This window comes from Gossypium hirsutum, chromosome A09 (genome assembly GCF_007990345.1).
Source record: "Gossypium hirsutum isolate 1008001.06 chromosome A09, Gossypium_hirsutum_v2.1, whole genome shotgun sequence".
NCBI lineage: Eukaryota > Viridiplantae > Streptophyta > Magnoliopsida > Malvales > Malvaceae > Gossypium > Gossypium hirsutum.
The window spans coordinates 35,226,655-35,235,966 of record NC_053432.1 but is presented as its reverse complement, the minus strand read 5'-3'; the positions used below and the strand labels follow the sequence as shown (position 1 = coordinate 35,235,966).

Here is a 9,312-nt window from a genome sequence, read left to right as displayed (position 1 = left end):
TTTTCCACATGGGTAGACACACGGGCGTGTGTCTAGGCCGTGTATGGGCATGTGCTCCGGCCATGTGTCCCTTGCATCTTAATTTTGAGAAACAAAATGCTCAGAATTGAGCACATGGGCAGAGACACGGGCGTGTGTCTCAGCCGTGTGAGAGACACGGTCTCTAACATCTTTGAAAATTAAATAATCACACAGCCTAGTACACGGGCTTGTGGCTTGGCCATATGACTTCAATTCGTTCATGCCTTGCAAAGCATAGAGTTACACTGGTTAGAGACACAGGTGTGTGTGACCACATGGCTTGCCCACAAGGGCGTGTGACCCCTGTACATGGCAAAAATTTTCTAAGTTTTGTAAAAATTCTCCTAAGTTCTCGGTTTAGTCCCAAACCACTTCCAACGCATGTTTTGGGCCTTGTAGGCTCGTATTAGGGACTTTATGACTGAAAGCAAATAGTTTTAAATTGATTGAAATTTATGATTCAAAATTGTATGATTGTTTGCGATGTAAGTCAGGTAACACCTCGTAACCCTTTTCCGGCGTCAAATACAGGTGAGGGGTGTTACATTTAGTGGTATCAGAGCTACGGTTTAGTCAATTGTCGGACTAAAGTAGCGTGTGTGAGAGTCTAACTATACATGCCATATATAATTGATGATAGTGTGACGACTCTTGAAAATTTAAATTGTATTTTCATATAGTAAATGGATCCCGACTGGGATGTAGCTGATGATGTTGAAAATAATGCACCGGCTCCCGCACAAGAGACAACACCATCTGAAAGTAGACCAATAACAGTTAGTCAGGGAGAAGAGGCTAAGGAAGCCTTCTTCCAAAGGATGAATGAGTGGTTTCTGAGTTTGTTCGAACAAATCTAGCTACCCAACATCCTCCACCCCTACTTAACCCCCAACTGATTCCCATAGCTCCTCAAGGTGTAGAATTGTTAAGACTGAACAAGCCTCCAGTTGATAAGATTAGAAAACAACGGGCTGAAGAATTTAGAGCTAATATTGATGATGATTCTGAGATAACAGAGTTTTGGCTTGAGAACTCTCTCAGGGTATTTGATGAGCTTTCTTGCACACCGGATGAGTGCTTGAAATGTGCTATATCACTTCTGAAGGACTCGACATATCAGTGGTGGAATACTCTTGTATCCGTGGTATCAAGAGAAAGAGTTACCTGGGAATTCTTTCGATATGAGTTCAGAAAGAAATATATCAATCAACGGTTCTTTGATCAGAAAAACAAAGAGTTTTTAGAGCTAAACAGGGCCGTATGTCTGTGACTGAATATGAGCGAAAGTTTGTTAGACTTAGTAAGTATGCTCGGGAGTGTGTTTCCACTGAGGCCATCATGTGTAAAAGATTCGAAGATGGGTTGAATGAGGATATCAGACTGTTAGTTGGGATTTTAGAGTTGACAGAATTTGTTGTACTAGTCTACCGAGCTTGCAAAGTAGAAGAGTTGAGCAAAGAAAAGAGAAAAGCTGAGCTTGAGACTAGAGATTTGAGAAAAAGGCCGCTGAATAAGTCATTTCAATCTTCGTCAAAGAAATCGAAGAATTTGTATAGCCGTTCGAATGTTTTAGCTGGGTATCCCAATAGGGATGTGGGAAGCAATATTCAGGTTCTAAGGCCCAAACTACGTCAATAGCAAGCGTTGGTAATGCTAGGTCTAACAGACCTAATTGTAAACACTGTGGTAGATGACATCCCGATGAATGCAAAATGAATAACCAAGCTTACTTTAAGTGTGGCTCCCCAGTTCACTTCATTCGAGATTGCCCTGAAATGGTTGAGAAAGATAATTTTCAGAATGCAAGACCGAACAACACTGCCACTAGAGAGAGGCCACCGAGAAATACGGGAAATTGGAATAGTAACAGAGGTGTAACAAAAGATTTAACTGCGAGACAGAGGTCAGAGCACCTGCTAGAACCTACGCTATTCGCTCTCGCGAAGATGCGTCATTCCCTGATGTTATTACTGGGACATTTTCTCTGTATGATACTAATGTAGTTGCACTGATTGATCTTGGATCGACTCATTCTTATATTTTCATGAATTTGGTACCTAGTAAGAATTTTCCTTTTGGGTCTACTGAGTATGTGATTAAAGTGTCGAACCCCTTAAGCATATATTTTTTAGTGGGTAAAGTTTGCAAGAGTTGTCCTTTAATGCTTCGGGGTCACTATTTTCTGGCTGACTTAATGTTTTTACCGTTTGATGAGTTCAATATAATTCTTGGAATGGATTGGTTGACTCTACATGATGTCGTAGTGAATTCTAGATGAAAGATTATTGAATTGAAATGTCAAAATAATAAAATTCTTCGAATTGAACCGGATGAGTCGGGTGAGTTGCCTATAGTGATTTCGTTGATGTCGGCTCAGAGGTATGTAAGAAAAGGTCGTGAAGCTTATCTTACGTATGTACTGAATACGAAAGTGTCAAAATTGAAGATCAAATCTGTGCCGGTAGTTTGTGAATACTATGATGTGTTTCCAGAAGAGCTTCCTGGATTACTGGAAACACAAAAATTTATATGCTTTTTCATACCCATTTTTACTTAAATTCGTGCAAATCCGGATAAATTATTGTATAAAAATAATTAAATATTATAAAATAATTAAATTGTGTTAAAAATATGAACATGGTTAATTTTAGTTAATTTTATACTTAATTTTGATTAATTTTAACTATTTTCAACAGATTTGCGCAAAAGGGCGAAAATTGGCTCGACTGACACTACTGAAAGCACAAAACCGAGAAGCAATTTGAAGTATTGAGGCACATTAATTTCCAGCCTAAATGGTCCAGAAATGTGTATTAATTCATAATTTAATTAATTTTAATTTATTCCCCATTTAATTTGGGTTAAATAAATTATTTTTAATTAATTATGAAGAAAGGATCCAGTTGAACTGCACTAGTCGAACCAAATTGAGTGAACCGAACCAGTCACTAATTGGGCAGCCCAGAACCGTCTATATGCTGACCCAAATCAGCATTTTAGCTGATTAAATATGCTTGCAAAAAGTCCCTTTAAAGACTTCCAAATTTCATTCAAACCCCACCTTTAATTGTGGCTTTGTAGACTTGCGCCAGGCTATTTCTAGCAAAGTTGAAAGTCTCAACTTTTGCTAAGTAGATGGCCGGCCATAAGGGGTTCTTTGGCTGGTGGATTTGATATTTTTAGCAGCCATAATCAGCTATAAAAGCCACCCCTTTCTGATCATTCAAACCATCCCTCAATCCCACAACATTTTCTCATTCTCTCTTCTCCTCTCCCGTTTTTCCTCCATTTTTTTTCCATCCCATTTCCCTTTTTGTTCAAGTGTCGATTTCTTCTTTTGGGAAAGATGCTCTCATCAGCCATTTTGGATCAGTAATTAGGTGTTCATAGGCTACCTTGATAGCCGAGGGCAATGAAGAACAAAGAACAGAGCAACTAGTCAAGCCACGGAGAAACACCGGATTTGCTTCTTGTTCCCTATCTCTTTAATTTTGGTTGTTGTTTTGACAACCATGTTTATGAATATTTATGCTATTGAAATGGTTATTTTAATCAATTTAGCTTAAATTAAGTTTGTGTTGGGTTGATTATATGCTGCCTGCTTGAATTGTTAAAATGATGTTTATGCTGTTATAGGCCTCGGTAAATTGCTTGGTTAAGTAAAATCATGCCTAAGTTATTTTTGCAATATAATTGTTAAATAACTAATGAATTAATTATTAAATCGTATTGAAATTATAATTAATAGACACGATGCTTAATCAGTCCATGTTTATTCTTCTAAGGTAGCTGAAGTTTAAATTAGCATTGTATTCGGCGATACATATGCCTTGCATAACTTGCAAGATTTTTGTGATTAAACTGTTTCAAGGTAGAAATACCCTGTTATCTCACTTAATCTTTTATATGCTTGTGAAAATTAATTAACTGTTTGGATTGACATTGAAAAATGTTCAAGAGATTGATTAATTTAATAAGTATGTATAAGCAGTAGTTAGCAAATTACCGAGTCGCCGTGAATTTATTCGTAGCAATATAAACATAAGTTTAATAATTCTAAGTTAAAGAAATGTAATTAATCCAACACAAATATGTTATCTTGATTAAATATTATTTGATATCGTCAATTAGAACTCCTTTGTTTTATTTTAATTATTTACTTAGTTTTTAAATAGTTTTTGACCATATTTTAAAACCAAATTATTTTTACCTCGCCAAAGTGTTTTACAATTAATTTTATAAATAATTCTTTTTACAGTCTTTGTGGGTACGATAATTCAACATTTACTTGTCACTTTATTACTTGTTGCGATTGTGTACACTTGTACATTTTTCGTCGTTCCAAGTTTTTGGCACCGTTGTCGGGGACTGTTTTAAAAAAGCCATTATTTGTGAATGTGTTAGTTTTACATTTTGGTTTATTTTCCTGTTTAAATTTTTACTTATTTATTTTTTCTGTGATTATTACAAGTGTTTATGAGTATTGACTAGATTATTGACTTACTCCCTATAGACCTTGAGATAGAACGAACCTTTCAACAGCAAAGAAGACAAGCGAACCAGAGAAGGACTGAAGGAATGAATTTCGAGAATATGAATCAAGGAAATGGAGCAAACTTTGCTCAAAATCCTATCCTTATTGTTGATAATAGGGATAGAGCCTTAAGACAATATGTTGTGCTAGTGTTTAATGATCTTAATCCGGGTATTAGGAGACCCGAAATTGAGGCACAACAATTCGAGCTAAAGCCAGTCGTGTTCTAGATGCTTCAGACAGTGGGCCAATTCAGTGGAATGCCTATCGAAGATCCTCATCTTCATTTAAGATTGTTTATGGAGGTAAGCGACTCTTTCAAATTAGCCAGAGTACCCAAAAATGTATTACGATTGAAGCTATTCTCGTACTTACTAAGGGACAGAGCTTGAGCCTGGTCGAACTCATTGCCACCAAACTCAATTTCCACATGACAAGAGTTAGTCGAAAGATTCCTCACGAAGTATTTCTCGCCAAGCAAGAACGCTAAGTTGAGGAATGAGATCACTGCCTTCCAACAAATGGATGATGAGTCCTTGTATGAGGCATGGGAACGATACAAAGAATTATTACAGAAATGCCCTCATCATGGAATCCCACATTGCATCCAACTTGAGACATTTTATAATGGTCTCAACGCTCACACGAGGATGGTGGTGGACACCTCCGCTAATGGTGCTCTTCTTTCTAAGTCTTACAATGAGGCTTACGAAATCATCGAAAGGATCGCCAGTAACAATTATCAATGGCCAACCAATCGAGCCGCATCAGGAAGACGAGTCGCTGGAATACATGAAGTGGACACTCTCACTTCACTCGCATCTCAAGTATCTTCAATATCCTCAATGCTTAAGAATCTTACCACTAATGGGTCTAACAGTTTTGTAGCCCAACCACCTAACCATTTTGAGAGTATAGCCTGTGTTTATTATGAGGAAGGACATTTCTTCGAAGAATGTCCATCGAACCCCAAATTCGTATATTACATGGGTAACCAGAACTAAAATCGAGGAGGGCAAGGAATACAATCCAACTTCTATAACCCATAGTGGTGAAACCACCCAAATTTTTCCTAGAGTAACCAAGGGGGTGGAACAAGTAACAACTACGCCTAACTTAGACCGACCCAGCCACCTAGTTTTTCCCAACAAGGTCAGAAACCAGTTTAAGCTGAATCATCCAATAGCTTAGAGAATCTACTGAAGGCTTACATGGCAAAGAATGATGCCTTAATTCAAAGCCAAGCAGCTACATTTAAGAACTTGGAGAACCTGACGGGCTAGTTTGCAACTGAACTCAGAAATTGACCACAAAGTTCTTTACCTAGTGATACAGAGAATCCAAGAAATCTGGGGAAGGAACATTGCAAAGCATTAACATTGAGGAGTAGAAAGACAGTAGAGCCCAACACCATCGAAGCTGAAAAGGAGCCAGCTGACACTCAAGACTTAGAGGAAGTTCAACCGAGTGTTGAAATTCCATTTTCACCAGAACCACAACCTGAAAAATCTGATAAGGTAACCTCAGAACCATCTAATTCTGATCAACTAACAACTGCGTTAGATGCAGAGTTGCCACCAAAGACAAATCAACCAGTACCAGTTCCAGTAATGAAACCTTCACCACCCTACCCTCAAAGACTTCAGAAGCAGAACAGTAAATTCAATTGAAGAAGTTCCTTGGTGTACTCAAACAACTTCATATCAACATCCCGTTGGTAGAAGCACTTGAACAAATACCGAACTACGTCAAGTTTATGAAAGATATCCTATCCAAAAAGCTAAGACTTGGAGAATTTGAGATGGTTGCTCTGAAGTAGGAATGCAGCACATATTTTCAATATAAACTACCCCCAAAGCTGAAGGATCCTAGATGTTCTACCATACCTTGCAACATTGGAGAAACATATTATGGTAAGGCACTGTGTGACTTGGGTGCAAGTATAAACTTGATGCCTATGTCAATATTTAGAAAGTTGGGGATAGGTGAAGTTAGACCTACTACGGTTACACTTCAACTAGCAGATAAAACCTTAGCACATCCAGAAAGAAAAATTGAGGATGTATTGGTACGTGTAGATAAATTCATCTTTCCTACTGACTTTGTGATTCTAGATTTTGAAGCAGACAAAGAAATACCAATTATCCTAGGAAAACTGTTCTTAGCAACCAGAAGGACCCTTATTGATGTGCAGAAGGGCGAGCTTATGATACGTGTTCAGGATGATCAGGTAACATTTAATGTTTTTAAGTCTATGCAATTTCCTGACACGATTGATGATTGTTCTGCAGTATCTGACCTAGAGGATTTAATAGTGGAAAAGGAACTCAACTCTGTTGAGGATCCACTGGAAAGAATTTTGACATCAGACCCTCCAAATGATGAAGAAGAGGATGAGTACTTAGCTTTGTTGGAGGCTAATCAAAGGGGATTTAATCCGCAATCTCGTTTTGAATCTTTGGAGTTAGAAAAAAGGAGTATGCCCGACCAAAAGCATCAATTGAGGAACCACCTAAATTAGAACTCAAGGTATTACCTTCACATTTAAAACATGTTTATTTAGGTAACGCTTCTACTCCGCCTGTGATTGTTTCAACAGAATTGACTATTGAGTAAGAAGAGAAACTTATCTTTGCCTTGAAACAATTCAAAAAGGCTATCGGACCATAGCCAATATTCGCGGTATTAGTCCATCTATATGCATGCACAAGATTATCCTGGAAGATGGCGAAAAAGGGACGATTGATGGACAACCAAGACTGAACCCCATCATGAAGGACGTGGTGAAAAAGGAGATTATCAAGTGGTTAGATGTGGGTATTATTTATCCCATCTCAGACAGTTCGGAGGTAAGTCCGGTACAGTGCGTACTAAAAAAGGAGGTATCACAGTCGTAGAGAATGAGAATAGCGAGTTGATACCAACTAGAACAGTTATGGGATGGAGGATTTGCATTGATTACCGGAAGCTGAACAAGGCGACTAGGAAAGATCATTTTCCTTTGCCGTTCTTAGACCAAATGCTGGATAGACTCGTGTGGCGAGACTATTACTGTTTTCTCGATGGATAATCAGGGTATAATCAGATTATAATAGCACCGGAAGATCAACACAAGACGACGTTCACCTGTTCGTACGGTACATTCACATTTAGTCGCATGCCATTTGGTTTATGTAATGCACCTGCTACATTTCAAAGATGTATGATGTTTATTTTTACTGACATGGTTGAGAAGTACTTGGAAGTTTTTATGGATGACTTTTCAGTATTCGGAGATACTTACGATGATTGTTTAACCAATCTAGCTAAGGTACTAAGGCAATGCGAAGAAACGAACCTCGTACTTAACTAGGAGAAGTGCCATTTCATGGTACGAGAAGGAATTGTTCTAGGGCATCGAATAACGAGATATGGGATCGAGGTAGATAAAGCAAAGGTAGACGTTATTGAGAAGCTTCCATCGCCAGCATTTGTAAAGGGTGTTAGGAGCTTTTTGGGCCACGCCAGTTTCTATTGAAGATTTATCAAGAACTTCTCCAAAATTGCTAAACCCTTATGCAAATTATTGGAGAAGTACACGACGTTCAAATGCAAATTATTGGAGAAGGACACGACGTTCAAGTTCGATGATGAATGCTGAAGAGCTTTCAAGAATTTAAGGAGTTGATTAGTTACGGCACCCATAATCATCACACCAAACTGTGATTTGCCATTTGAATTGATGTGTGATGCAAGCGACTTCGTGATAGGAGCTATTATGGGCCAGCGAAGGAACAAAGTTTTTCATCCCATCTACTATGCAAGCCGAACTCTTACAGGAGCTCAACTGAACTATATGGTAACAGAAAAAGTGTTACTTGCTATTGTATTTACTTTTGACAAGTTTCGATCTTATATTGTAGGTACCAAAGTGACTGTCTATATGGACCACTCAGCAATTAAGTACTTACTTGCCAAGAAATATGCTAAGCCGAGACTGATCCGATGGGTGCTTCTACTTCAAGAGTTCGATCTAGAAATTCAAGATTGAAAGGGAGTAGAAAACCAAGTAGTAGATCACTTGTCTAGATTGGAGCAGCAAGAAGGGAATTCTCCTATTATACCAATTCAGGAAACATTTCTAGATGAACACATACTGAAGGTAAGTCATGTCTATAATACCCCTTGGTTTGCTGATATTGCTAACTATTTAGCTTGCGGTTTGATGCCAATTGATAAGACGTATCAACAAAGGAGAAAGTTTCTTCATGATGTGAAGTACTATTTCTAGGAAGAGCCATATTTGTTTAAAAAGTGTGCATATCAGATGATTAGGAGATGCATGGCAGAAGATGAAGTACAAAAGATTTTAACCATTGTCACTCAGCTCCGAGTAGGGGACACTTCGGAGGTACTCGTACGGCGGCCAAAGTATTGCAAGCTGGATTCTTTTGGCCAACACTATTCAAGGATGCATAATCGTACGTAAAGATCTGTGACTGATGTCAAAGGGTCAAAAATGTCACCAACAGAAATGAGATGCCTCGAACAAATATCATTGAGGTAGAATTGTTCGATGTATGGGGTATTGACTTTCTTGGTCCTTTCGCTCTGTCTTTTAGTCACAAGTATATATTGGTAGCAGTAGACTATGTGTCCAAGTGGGTCGAGGTTGAAGCTTATTCGACAAATGATGCGAAGTTTGTAATGAAGTTCTTATAGAAACACATGTTCACAAGGTTTGGAACCCAAGAGCTATCATTAGTGATGAAGGGTCC

General features: G+C 38.3%; 1 non-coding gene across 1 annotated transcript; it reads right to left on the bottom strand.

Annotated features, from left to right (window-relative positions):
- Window positions 1-5,043: 5,043 nt before the first annotated feature.
- Window positions 5,044-5,150, bottom strand: LOC121207249 (small nucleolar RNA R71). The gene has a single exon (XR_005902341.1). It is a non-coding gene; the product is annotated as a small nucleolar RNA R71 (small nucleolar RNA).
- Between the last annotated feature and the right edge of the window lie 4,162 nt (window positions 5,151-9,312).